Source organism: Cylas formicarius, unplaced genomic scaffold (genome assembly GCF_029955315.1).
Source record: "Cylas formicarius isolate icCylForm1 unplaced genomic scaffold, icCylForm1.1 PGA_scaffold_4__25_contigs__length_36172078, whole genome shotgun sequence".
Classification (NCBI taxonomy): domain Eukaryota; kingdom Metazoa; phylum Arthropoda; class Insecta; order Coleoptera; family Brentidae; genus Cylas; species Cylas formicarius.
In genome coordinates, this window is record NW_026844334.1 from 15868836 (window position 1) to 15883762 (window position 14927).

The window sequence follows — 14927 nt, forward strand, 5'->3', positions numbered from 1 at the left end:
TGAGTCATGATTGTGGCTTTTGTTTTTATCAAAAAGTTAGATACAAGCAACGGTGAGTGAGCAGGTGCATTACCGTGATGCAAATTCAATGAATTGTTTTCCCACAATTCCGAACGGTTTCTTCGTATTGATTCTCGCAAACTGCGCAGAACTTGACCGTAGTAACCTAGTAGTAAGAACTCTTGATGTAATACGCCACGATAATCACAGAACACAGTAAGCACAACCTTGACATTTGATCGAACTTGACGTGCTTTTTTCAATCTTGGCGATTCTTCCATTGTGACGACTGGGCTTTGGTTTCGACGTCATAACCATATAACCATGATTCGTCACCAGTTATGCCCCTGTTCAAACTGTAAACATATGTTATTAGGGACATGTATACCAACACAACAAAAAATATCTAAGATCGAATGTACGTAGACCGTCCAATTACAAAAGTCACCTTACTTTTTGAACACACCGCGTATTTTGTCGGCTCTCAGAGTGCGTTGATTTGTGTGCGTTTTTGCGTAACTTTACTATACCAAAGTGCTATAACGTGTATACTGGATGATGATGTTTCAACGCTAAAATTTGTGCAGAAACGCTACAATTAGTGACCTATTTATTATATTGGCAATATACAACGTTGTCAAGATGGGCAGTCCCAACGACAACAAATCAGTGCTTCATGACGAAGATCGCTTTTTGTTCGACATGTTCAAGTGAGTAAGTCACCTAAACCATGATATGTTCTGAGAAAAATCCACTGCAAAAATCGTCTTAAAAGGATATACAATACAATATGTAATGGATAAGCTCCTTAAAATGGAGCCAATCTAGAGAAATATAATGATCTGATGAAATTAAATGAACATCTAGTGTTAGAGCTCATAAATATTAAAAAACAACTAAATAATGTCGAGCAAACGGAAGGAAACAAAGACATACAGGAATTAGTTAAAGACATCTGCAAAAAACTGGATGTAAACTTGAATAGACAATTCGTAGCTTGTAGAATGGGCAAAGGAAAAAAGAGCCGATTCAAGGCCGAAATGGAAGAAAGGAAGAACAACCAAGTATCTTAGTAGTAAGGATTTCACTCAGACAACACAATCTAAATAAATCACGATTTGTTTTTAGCGGAAAAGGAATAAAAGACTAAATATGAATTTCAATTCATGTGGATCAACAATGGCAATATATCTCTAAGGAAAACTGAAAACTACAAGGTAATGCTTGTTGACTGCGAAGATCCGCTGGATTAGGGTGCAGGGCCCCATAAGGAATACGATGACCGCTTACATGAATGTAGAAAGCATCAGGAACAAACTAGTGAATGTGCGATGGTTTGTGATCAAAAGTGTATTGGAAATTACAGTTCTATTCATTCATGCAGAAACGGCAGAGGTGTTGCTCTCTATATAAAAAATTCAATAAAATTTCAAAAGGTGGACAAATCTACGTTCGATCAAAGTATAAATGGGTAGGTCAGATTTGAACTTAAATGTATTATATAAACCCCCATCTGTAAATAGTGCGCTTTTTTCGGAGTTTTTACATAATATCTTCACTAAACATTCTAGGAAGCATATCGTTATAGGTATATAAATATATAGGTATATAAATTTATTTTAAGATAATTAGCAAGTTAATGATACCAAAAATATTTAAGAATGAATAATGTAATTTATTAAAATAATGCCACTCGAATTACTGAGCACACTGATCATAATTATTTAAGTTTTTGCATTAAAGAAGTTATTAAAACATATTCAAATTTCGAGGGTTGATTGTTCGGCACTTGAAATAATGAAGCAGCAGACAAACTTTATAAAAAGAAAATGTTGAATCCTGAAAATCTCAATTAAAAAAATGAGTTTCGGACAGACAAATAACAATAACAATAAAATTCAAACAGATAAAAATACTTTAAAGATCTACGAAGAAAAAAATTGTTGATTGTGAATAAACTAAACGCATTTTACAAAGGTAGGAAAAAATATTTGCAATTTAAATGAAAAAATTATATCTGAATATATTTAGTGAATTGATAAATGACAACCTTCTAACGACTTGTTAAAAGATGCTAATGAGATTACTGAAATTCTATTAGAATGAAAGCGTAATTCGACACCAGGCAATGACGAGGTTACGGTTGTTGAGCTTATAAATTTGACAGACCTTATTTTGCAAGCTTTAAAAAGTTTAATCTATCATTTATTTATCCCAGGCATCTATTCTAACGAGTTAAAGGTAGCAAAAAGTGCCGCGAATATTTAAATCAGGTGCAACGTGAAAAGCTAACACGAATAACTAACTATAGGACAATTGCTGTAATGAGTGTATTCTCAAAAATAGTTTTTTTAAGATAATAAGGATTTTGATCAATTCACTACGGTTTTATAAAAAACAGTGAATCCTTATTGATTAAGTTTGATATCTAACAAATTTGTCGTTAGTATGTTCTCGTTCTTTTAAACAAATTGAATCTTAAATTAAGGACATCAAAATCAACTTAATGCTCAACACCCACAGGGTGCCTCAGAGTTCAGTTCTGATCCCACTGCCCTATTCACCTTATGTCAATAGATAGACAATAATAGTTTAGAAAATGTTATTAATATAATTTACGGATGTAGTAGTTGCCTTACACACAAAATGTAAGAGGTATCTGCTACCTATATGGGTGTTTCAAAATAAAATACTGATAATACTATATAATTTTAAAGTAATGACCGAAATTGAATGATTGTATGAGGAAATGAAGTTAGTAAAATTATACGATATTTTAAAATTAGAGCGATGTAAATTAATTTAGAAAATTGTAAATTATATACGAGACAAGATCACGAGATTTATTTTATTTTAAGGTTCTAACAGAATTAGTGTCGGATTAAATACATCTGTAATTGGAGATTCGGTATATTTTAATCAATAACCACTTGAATAAAGAAACATCACAAATTATAATCTATTCTCAAAAAAATTTAAAGTTCTATTTAATGTTAATGTAAAAACTAAAATACCAATACGACGTGCACACACTTAACTCGTTTTTACCTGAAATTTTAATGTAATTTCGTTGGTATTGTTTAAGATTTCGTGATCACCCGGTGGTTGAGCGACATAGAAATAACAAATAGCTATAACTGACATAGCGATATTTTGACAAAATGGATGAGGATAGGGCAAACATTATTAAACGCGGGAAGGTTTTATTTGTACAAGGTAGGATTTGAAATGACAGATCCTATTGATTAAAATGACTTGTGAATGCGTATATTAAATTGAAATATAGACATTAGTACCAAAAGCGTATTAAAGCGCATAACGCGAAATTGCTCCTGAACTTTGTCAGCTTAATAAAGATATATCGTTCTATTTTTCCCAAATTATGTTATGAAACGATATTATAATTAAAATTTATTTTGAACAAACAGCAAAAGACAAATACACATAATAAACTAAAATTAAATTAATTCCGTTGCGGTGAAATTTGCGATGACACCACATTTAATCGCATTAATTCCGAAATTAATTAAGCTTTTTTGATAAAACCGCAACACCTTTTTCGATCAATTCCGGAGCCTCGTTTGCGGTCAGATCAACCCCTCCGCATATTTGGCTAAACAGATTTGAGCGTGTGCGAAATTGATAAAATAATAACGAACCCTCCTCACGTTGGAAATCGATACTGGGCCCCGTCTAATATGTACCGATAACTCACAATGGGCGGACGACCGACGACGTGAAATGGGCGACGTGTGGGCGCGCTCTACATAAAGAAACACGGGAGGGAGTCTATTTCTGTAGATAAAGTCAACTTTAAAATAACCCTTATATTCCAAGTTAACTATAAATTCCTATAAATGCAAGCGTCATTACTCCCGATGCATTTGACGTACGCTGTAATTAAGGAGAAACCATTAGCGTTATAATAGACGAGGTAACAAAGGATCAAAGAAATAAAAGCCCTGAACTAAATTAATTCAAAATTGGTAATCAGTCCCAACAGTACCTTTCTGCTCGCATAATTTTACGCTACTGTTGGTCACAGATCAGAAAACTTTTTGTCTATAGAAAAATTCCTGAACGACTCTAATAAATTGGAAGAAATATCCATAAAATGGTAATTCTACCAGTGAGGAAGTTTTATTTCACTTCATAACCATGTTCATTTATCTCGAGTTCCAAACTGAAATTTTGAAAATTTCTTTCCGAACCGAATAAGTTAGAGGAAATCCCCAAAAAATAAAAGTCTGCGAGTGCTATTATAAAGCTTCAGTACAGTCCAGCAAAAGATTTGAATGGGATTGGACTGAATAAATGGTATAGTATATAATATAATATATATCAAAAATCAAAATAAGAACAAAATTGGTACTTAGGTTCTTCTAGAAAAGCAATTTTGTGAAATTAAATCAAATCACTATGTGATAAAATCCTATTTTTTTTGTATTAATTCGTATTTTTGTATACACAAATATAACCTAAAAACATTTTTTTTATGAAAGTAAAAACCAAAAATTTCTAAAAAAAACTCCAAAACTTTTTGACTAAATTTAATAAAATAAATAATTATAATTATAAATGATACATTATATTTATAGTTTAAGAATAAGTATAGCAAAGTTCTTTAATAGACATATTTTCTGTTTTAAAATATGTCATGTCATGTCAGTGAATGTATTCGTGTTGTTTTGCGAAAATGTACCCAAAAACTAACGGTCGTAGAAAAAGTATGATATGCAACACGTTCTGTAAACTTTTTAACTCGCTCCGCTCGTGTCAAATAAACTCGTGATTCAAATGCCATTTACCGCACTTGCTGCATAATATACTATTACAGTTTCGTTTCCCACGAATCCGAGCCACTTCGGAATTTTACCCTACGGATTTGGGAGCAATCGGATGTTTTCGGAGATATTTCCCACGATTTCAATTTTAACGTTTGTCAATTCTGACGGTCATGTCAGTGAATGTATTTGTGTTATTTTGCAAAAATGTACCCCAAAAACTAACGGTCGTCGAAAAAGTCTAGTTCGTTAATAGTATATTATGCAACAAGTGCGGTAAACGACATTTGACTCACGAGTTTATTAAACACTCGCTCCGCTCGTGTCAAATAAACTTGTGAGTTAATAAGTTTATCGAACGTGTTGCACACTATACTTTTTCTACAATCGTTAGTTTTTGGGTACATTTTCGCAAAGCACGAAATTGACAAACGTCAAAATTCAAATCGTGCGGTAAAATCCCGGAAATGTCCGAAATGGCTCGGATTCGTGGAAAACGAAACTGACGTGGTAAAGCGACGCTTCCCGCACGCTAGATCGGTGCGTAATTAGGTATTTTACAGTACAAAAACTTTTTAAATTACTCGTTTATTAAAAACTTGCTCCGCGGCGCTCCGCTCGTGTCAAATAAACTCGTGACTCAAATGCCGTTTCATCCTAGACTGTACAAGAATAGAAATGCGCACAATTGCCGCTCAGCATTCATATTTTTTTTACATGTCATTCTTTTAGATTTCGTATTTTTAATATCACACACAATAAGTAAATTAATTTGAAATACATTTTGAAAATTTTCAAATAACCTGATTGCGTATTAAAATCGTTATTTCCAATTTGAGCACGTAATTTGTAAAATATTTTAATTCTAAATAGACAAATTTTGATTTCAATGTAGACTACAAAAATAGAGTTAACGATATTTTAAACAAAAAAGCTTACATTGCACGAGAATGTATTTGTTACTATCATTATTTTTTAATTTAAATATTCAACAAGATATGTTGAAGTGTAGAATATTCCACGAAATTTTAAAACAAAAGTGAAATTATTTACAAGCGCCTGTTGTCCAGTAGTCCGTCGGTATTTAAAATTAAAACGTAAACACTGAGTATATGTATTTATTAGCGTGTAAGAACAACGTTAAGAGCCCATTTAGTTGGAAAAACACAAACACCTCGTAAAAATGCGCACGAATGAATCTGTACGCTTAGCACGTGTAAGTTTGTTGTTAAATTTACAGCGAAAGATTTATCGTTTCAAATATTTTTTAAATTTGTTTTTTGTGGCGCGATTGCTTGAAACACTATAACGTTAACTTTTTCCGTAAAATGGAACACTACAGAATTCTGTATGGGTACTTTAGAAGACGCTATTAAGCGTCGGCGACATCGTTTCAACCAGACAAAAGCTCCGAAACAAACGCCATAACACTTTGACAGTAGATGCCTCTAGCAAATGGATCTCTATTTGACGTGTCCTCGCCGGCGACGAGTATTATAGGGAGTGAGAACCGGAAACACACTTACAGATAAGTGGCAATTCTATGGGTCAAAATCCAATAAAGCAAATCTACTTCGAGCGATGCGATTGCGTTTCCCGGTCTCTCGAGGATATCCGCTAAAAAGCGCAATGAAAATGCGCCGCTAGATTTGGATTTTATCAATCGTGGAAATATTAATTCGAGCATTTTTCAAGAAAGTCCCAAGCTGAGAATCGTATGATGCATTATACATTCTTTAACATTATTTTGATGAACCTGGATTTGAATGATTTACAATTTAATATAGGAGTGGCGGATGCTGAACACTATTTACAAATCACAATTGATCATTCCAAAACTCAGAACACAATAATTAAATAAAAAACAGTTTTTAAATCCTTTATCACTCTGACATACCCGTCCGTCCGACAGAGACTTGCATCATGAGAAGAACAAAAACTACCGGAAACAGTATGAAACAGAAAACTTCATCAAAATTGCACTACAGAGAAAGAATTAAGATGAACTTTTTTCTTAGAGGGCAAGCAAAGAAAATAACCAAGTTGATAAGAATCATCGCATTTTTTAAATTTGCGTTGCACTGTAATCCTTTAGGAGCGAAATCAAATCCTCTATGTCATTGTAACTAGATAACCACGTCTCGGCGAAACGCAATTTTCCTCAAGGGAACTAAATCGGATATACAACCAGCATGCAAACAATTTGGCTTGAGGACATTTTTCTCGTCGGACAATGTAAAGACATCATTCGTTGTTTCTGGTTTCTGAATAGACTTTTAGATTCACAGTCTAAAAACCACCACAAACAGCACAACAATCAAAAACCCGTAAAAAAAGTTAGAAGTTTTACACATTTTGTAAGAAAATTACAAAAGTGGTGAGAGGATATAGAAAAATATTGGAATTATTTAATTACAGTCGTTATATTTAACGCAAAACACACTCCACTGTGGAAGACACAACAGAATTTAAAAAAGATACATTTTATTAATATCAAATAACAAATATAAAAAATAAGTTATTATTCATTTGCAGAGTCCAAACTTACCTCATCCATTGCCGTAACATTTTTAACAAAAATTGACTGAAATAAAATATCTTGTCGTATGTCATATATAAAAATGGCGGCCGTTCACCGCTGTTTTTAGACCTCAAATAATTTAAATTTATCGAAGAAATAAATTTAAATATGAACCCTATTGGAACTAACTACAGTATAAAATTTTGGCATTATCCTACAGGATGAAAGCAAAGCAAACAGTTTTAATGATGAATTTATACATATCAAATCATTCAAAGAATGTTAAAAAAGTGCTTCAGTTTAAACCCCGTCCAAAAAGCCCGTCAGTTCACTCGAGGAATAACAAATATTTTTGATGTCATTGGAAGCGAAATACGATTTACATACATTTTACGTTTTGAAAATTTACCAAAAAAGGTGTGAACTACCTTTTGGTCTGAACTACCCTGTTCTCCCATCGTTTAACGAACCGTCACAAATTTTAAAAACTGACAACGCTGGCTAAATCGCTGCTCAATTTTCGCCGTCGACGGACTGAATGCGTTCGTCGTATACACTGCATAAAGCTACTTCATTTTGGTATTTGATTTCATAGTTATATCCTCAACGTGTTGGAGTAATTTTTTTCAATTAACTCAGAGATAATTCGTCATATTGACTTTATTTTCTTTAAATGTCAAGTGTGTTCTGATGATTTATATAACCGAGGTTCAAGTACCATCATCAAAACGTATAGTCGCCCCAGAATTATAACAGAGTAATAAAAAAGGATTGGGAGAAACCGACGTAATCACAATTGCTTAATTAGGTAATATAATGCTGGGGATTCCTGGGAATGGTATTTAAAAATTCAAATATACATTTCTGTAAAATAGGGCGAGTCTGGGTCTATTCTAGGCCTCTCTGGAAACGTAAATATTTAAGGCATTAGTAATAATGTTTCTTAGAGATAAATTGTGAATATTTCATTCGTCACTTAGAATTCTTGATCACTACACCAGAAGATGCATCGAAGCCAAAAGAGTCATTAGAAAGAAATATTAAGTCTCGTCAAAGAAATTTGTACAAGAGAAAAACAAATCGTGAAAAAAAATGCGCATTCGATAAAACAAACTGGAAAAATCGTGCTTTTTGACATACATTACTTTCATTAATTCAATTTCGTTTACGCATTAAAAATAAGAATCTCTTAGTTCTTTTAAAAAATGTAATTTGATACATAAACTCGAAGTAGTGCAACAGACTACCTTCTAGAATCCGCTTGGTCCCCCCGAGCCTCTCGTAGTTTTGCCGCAAAACTCGCTATAGCTCTAAAGAGTGTCTCTCTGGCTGGAGTCACGCGAAAATCCCGTTGCCGCGCGGAAAACTCAAACACGATCCACGGACGTTAGAAGCGCAAACTGGGAGGTCGACAACACTGGCAACCGTCGTGCTTGATGAGCGTTTGTATGAGTTTTCGATCCTGCGCCCTGCAGGAACGGCACCGCCGCGGCAGGATCAACGAACAGGTGAAACGAGTGCCGCGGAGGAGCCGACGATTAATTCGGGATTTTCGAAAAAACTCTACGCGTTAACCCGCGTACGTAATCGATCGCTGAACAATGGCCGACCTACTCACCCACTCACATTATATTTGGTTCAATAAATCATGATTTGCTTTCGTCGATATTGAATTATATTGAATTTCAGTTTAGTGCTTTTGGTTTAGTACAAAGACATAATATCCAAGAGAACAGACAAACCTTTAACGTCTTCGGGCCAACATACCGATAAAAAAAACGCATTTTACCACGATTCGAATGCGAATACTTTATTAATGTTACTATCACAGATGATTTACATACATCAAACAAAAAGTAATAAAATAACATATACTTAAAATGCACCTGGTACATTATAATTGAAATACAAATATTCATCAAAAGAATAAAAATGCTGATTAATTAAAAATCGTCTGAGTCTTTGTTTATACATTTCAAATGGAAAATTACGAACAGAATTTGGAAGCGCATTAAAAAACTTAACGGAGCAATAATATGGACCAGTTTGACAACTCTCCAAGCGGCAGTTTTTTTATTTATTTTTAATTTATAATAATAGATTTTCTAAGATAAACAACAAGGGCCATGTAAGAATTTCCAAGTCTCGAAAGGCATTTTTACAGTCCTCCCGATAAGCAAGTCCACTAATAAAGCAATTCGAATGCTTTTCGATTTAATCCGAACAAACGGTGCATGGCAGCAGCATGTCCCCATACTAAGATCGCATATAAGAAGTATGAATGAAAAAGTGCAAAATATGCAGTCCTTAACACACCCGGAGAGACATTTTCGGTCAAGCGTCGAAGCAAATATAAATTTTTGGTCAGTTTCTGAGCAAGAAAATCTATATGGGAGTCCCACTGAAGTTTTGGGTCAATATAGATGCCAAGAAACCTGGTATTTATGTTATTAAAATTAACTGTACTTAAATTTTACATGGAAAAAAACCACTCTCTATGTTTTATCATTATTTAAAACTAATCTGTTTGCACTAAACCAGTGTTCAGTCTTTTCCTGTGCGATCCTGGAACTCTCCCACGTGTCTTCTAATGAATCCCCAGAAACAGGCCCAGTGGTGTTATCAGCAAAAATTGTGTAAACAGATGTAGGATCCACAAGAAGAAGGTTATTTTTTAATATATATTAAAAATAATATGGGGCACTCCAATGCTCACCTCACTCTTTGCTGATGTCACTCCAGAGTACTTAAAACTTCCTTATTAAGGTAATATTGTATCAACCTAAGACTGCTATTTGAAAAATAAGCCTTTAACTTGCGCATAAGAATTGTATGATCGACGCAGTCGAAGGCTTTAGTGAGATCACAAAATAATACAGTGCTATATTGCCAATTCTGGAATGCATCTGTAATGTCTGAAACTAAATTGAGAATGCCTGAAAGAGTGTTTTTATTTCTTCTAAAACCAAACTGATTATTATTAAAAATTCCATTAATTTCAAAACATTGAACTAATTGTTTAGCTATACATTTTTCTACAATTTTCAACAACATCAGGGTTACCCTTTTTAAATACTGGTATTACTAGAGCTTTTTCTTTAATGTCTGGAAAAGTGTTGTTGGCTTGAATACATAAATTTATAAGTTTTGTGAGAGGCAGTAATATTTCATTATTGACAGAATTTATAACCGCGTGCTTATTCCAAATACGTCTCGACTATTTTTATTTTTGGGACAATGATTTCCCTAACTTCATTAAAACTAAATTCAGAAAGCGTAAAATGAGATGATAGTTCAATTCTATTGAAATATGAAATGGAATCTATATTGGATGCAGTACCCTTACTTACAAGAGACTGAGCTATATTTGCAACATAAGTGTTGAATTCATCAACGGTTATGATATTTGATGAGGGCTTTCCTGTACGGATTGCTCCCACATGCATTTGTGTTGTTAGTTGATGAACGTATCAAATTATCATTAGCTTCGATCTTAGCTTTACTTATTGTAGCTCGATAAAGCTTTTTATATTCTTTGTATTGATATTTAGAGAGAATATTAATGCTGTATTGCCTAAACAATTTGGAAAGTGGCGAAAATTGTTGTCTCATAGCCAGCAAATTGTCATTGAACCAATTAATATTAGAGTGGTCAATATTAGAGTGGTCAGAACGCACAACATACATTTTCTCTGGAAATGATCGAATATAGGCAGATTCAAACTAAATGCCACCTATAAAACGAACATATAATACACACAGCAAAATTTAAAACATTTTTCAATATTGTAGTTAACTTCAAAGTTCTTAGTAAAATTGCCTTCAGATCACTCTTAACAACAACTGTACCTCCACCTGTCACCTCCAGCAACACACCCATTAATACAGAATGAAGATATTTCAGCTTCACTTCCGTGATGCATAAAATGTCAAACTTCTTGTCAGCTATAAATGCTTCTAACTGCAAGTGCGAACACGTACGAGTGACATGGATGCGCGGCCTCTGAAGATGCCAAGTGATATTTTGGCGAAACGTCAGGCGAATGATCCTACTCCAGGGTCAAGCAACGAACGGATGAACACCCGGATTACCACCAATACATATATATATATATATATATATATATATATATATATATATATATATATATATATATATATATATATATATATATATATATATATATATATATTGGTCTTCTTTTGAAATGGTCTATTGGGTCCTAATTGTGTTTTTGTTATTATTTGCAGATTCGAGTAGATTTTCTAGAAAGTGTTGTCCTAATCTAACATCGAATCGATTAAATAAAATTTGTTTTAGACAGAAGCTTTCTTCATACATTCATACACCTGTTGCTTCGATGTTGGTTCAACTCCGACCATGAAAGATTGGTTATTTTGGCTTTTGTTTTTAGTCTGAAATTTTTTAACAACAGTGTCAGTAGAGTTCTTACATTTTTCTATATAATTTTGTATTAAAATAAATAAGAAGTAAAAGTTCAGATTTTCGAAATATTTTTACATGACAATTGTTTCAACAACACCGTGTCTTTATCAAATATATAATTTCGTGAAAATCTGAACTTTTAGGTCTTATTTATTTTGAACAATGGATTTTCATTAAGTAAAGCCACCTCAGTTCAATTTTGTATTAATTATGATTTGACATCACTCGATACCCGTATCACAAAAAGCCATATTTCTTACCCTCATTTTCCTCTCTTCCGTGCAACCTTTCACCTGCTACCCCTGCTCTTGTGTTCTAATTTTTATAAGTTCTTCTTAGCGATTTAACTTATAAAAATCCATCCTCTGTGGTCTCTTGTATATTTCCATTATTCAAGTTGATTATTTCTTCAAACTTGTTTGTAGTTTGCATTCTGAGGAGTTCAGAGGAAACAGTTTTGGAGTCTAACAACTGTTTTGGTTCATTCTGTACTTGTCAATCTATATTTGTTTTCATATTAGAGTTTTTGTTGTTTGTATTTGAAGTGTCAGGTTTTTGTGAGAGGTTCTTTTTTGTGGCCTCATGCTTTTGTTTACTGTTTGAATGAGATTCGAGTTTATTTTGGTATTTGTTTTTCAGCTTTTTTTCCAACTTCGTGATTTTTTCATTTAGTAACATAATGAGACTTTCTTTGTCCGCTATGATAGTTTCATTAATAACCAACTAGTTCTCAAAGTAATTTATTTTCCTCTTTCAGGAACGCTTCCTCTGTCAATGGAATGTCGTCGCATTCTTGTTCAATTTCATGTTTACAATCAGTTTTCTTAAGTCCACTTGCCTGTTTAAAACATTCTGGATGAAACAGTCGTAAACATTTTGACTTATATGAGAAAATGCTTTCGGATTATTGACCTTTCGAGTTTGGTCGTTTGCTGTAGATGATTTTGCAATATAAGTGTTTTGTTTCTATATATGGCTTAAAAAATTATATAAAAACAGTTTTACACTGTTTAGTTGTGTGTGGAACGGCAGTATTCCAGATTTGATTTTCAGACGTGGAAACCTTTAGCATTTCCAAGAGCAGAACGTTTTTGACTCCACCAAATATTGGAAAATCAGTTTTATCGCCATAAGCATAGGAACAAAACCAACCAAAAAAATTGACATGTGAAGAATATGAATTTCAAATTAACCGGTGGCACCTATTTTATACATCGAGTTGGTATTACTGAGTACTAATCTATTTCCTTCGAAAATTATTCAAAATATCTAGGCACAATATAACAATATAATAATTGCCATTTGCATATTTATGGGAAAAAACATGTCCTGTATCTTCAGGATTTGTTTCATCTGATCATTGTATCTATTAGATTGGAAAAAATGTCTTTGGTATCGCACCATTTTTTTACTATTTAAACATTTTTACATTTTAACTAAATCTCTAGAAAAACTATAAACAATTCTGCAAAATATCGGCTTATGTATTAACACCCATTGTTCAATCCATTACTGATACCCTCCAGGATAAAACCTTGCGTGTTGCAATTTTCTAGACATATTAATGACTTGTTTAGATATATGAGAACTATCGGATCGAAGCCATCTGTCACACGTGGATGTCGCCCCGCATTTTCAGCCAAAGAAACCCTAAACAATTCTTTACGATTTAAACGTTTTTAACGGAAAGTGCAGCGTCTCCTTCGGAAGATAAATGCGGTACCTCGGTTTGTCTTAAATAAATCCTGGCGAGATTTATGGTCTCCATCTCCGAGGCGGTCTTCCGCAAAGCTAAAGCGTACACATTCGTACAACGGAACTTTTGATAAGATGCTAGGCGGACTAGAGTCATTTGTCTACTCACGAAGGAGTTTTCGATAGTTTTCGCAAAGTACTATATGGTAGCTAGACCTTTCAGCACACGAACACCTCACATTACACGCTCATTACAAGTCCACTTACGATTATATCGGAAGTCGAATTTTAGGAATTACAGGCCTTGACTTTAGAAACATCATATATTTAAACAGGTTAAACACCACAAGTTTGGTTTGTGACTGTCCTCTACTAGGAACAATTAATAATACTTTTTAGTTCCTTTGAAGACTTAAAAAATATATTTTTCTACTCCCGTCTGTAAAATCCCTTATTACCCACCAATCTAGAGTGCGGGAAGCGTCACTTTACCACGTGAGTTTCGTTTCCCATGAATCCGAGCCACTTCGGACATTTCCGGGATTTTACCGCACGGATATGGGAGCAATCGGATGTTTTCGGAGATATTTCCCATGCTTTGAATTTTGACGTTTGTCATTTCTGACGGTCATGTCAGTGCTGTCTTGCGAAAATGAACCCAAAAACTAACGGTCGTAGAAAAAGTATCCCTAGTATGCAACACGTTCAGTAAACTTTTTAACTCACTCTTTTATTAAACACTCGCTACGCTCGTGTCAAATTAACTCGTGAGTCAAATGCCGTTTATTTTCCCAGAATTGTTGACAAAATTTAACTCAAACAGTAAGTTTTAATTTTAATTATGCTTTATTTTATGTCATGCTGGAAAGAACGATAAATCTGATCAAGATTGATGTTTGCTGAGTATTTTGACGAGTGAACCAAGGGAGTTATAGGAAAGACATTAGTGTACTTAAGCATAGGTGTGAGGGATTACATTGAAAAAGTAAATTGTTGTTCATGTGACATTCTTTATTATCTTGACTAAGTCGGGGGCTTTTCAATTTTTCCTAGCAAAGGAGAAAAAAAATTGAAATATAAAAAAAGCTAGTACCAAAACACCACGAATATATCCAATGAGTGACGCTGCGAATGCAGAATCCCTACCGAACCGTCAAAGTACCCTACTCTCTACCGAAAACAGCAGATCCGTCCCGTGGCCAAAATACTAGAATTGACCGAAGTGGCTCGCGACAGTATCTAACGAAACTAACGTCTTAAAATGACACTTTGCGCTCAAATGATCCATGCTAATCCGGTATTCTAGAGTAGGAAGTAAATATAAACAAATATTTTGCAACATTTTCATCAAATAAGTCCGCTGTCACATTTGGTTAGCGAAGACTTGCAAACATTAATGCCACGTTTGATTCTTGATAGAATGATTTAAAATACCAAGAGATTTGCTTAAACATTGTATACAACGAACAAAACCTTTCGA

General features: G+C 33.7%; 1 protein-coding gene across 15 annotated transcripts in view; it reads right to left on the reverse strand.

Annotated features, from left to right (window-relative positions):
* The window catches only part of LOC132701198 (eye-specific diacylglycerol kinase-like), a 204652-nt gene that overhangs the window by 167777 nt on the left and 21948 nt on the right, over positions 1-14927 (reverse strand). Inside the window, exon 1 of one of the 15 annotated variants that reach the window (XM_060668945.1) lies at positions 8553-8724. The exons of the other annotated variants lie outside the window; for them this stretch is intronic. The gene's annotated coding sequence lies outside the window, so the exon portion shown is untranslated. Of the gene's footprint in view, positions 1-8552; positions 8725-14927 lie in introns of those variants that run through there. 15 annotated transcript variants of the gene reach the window in all.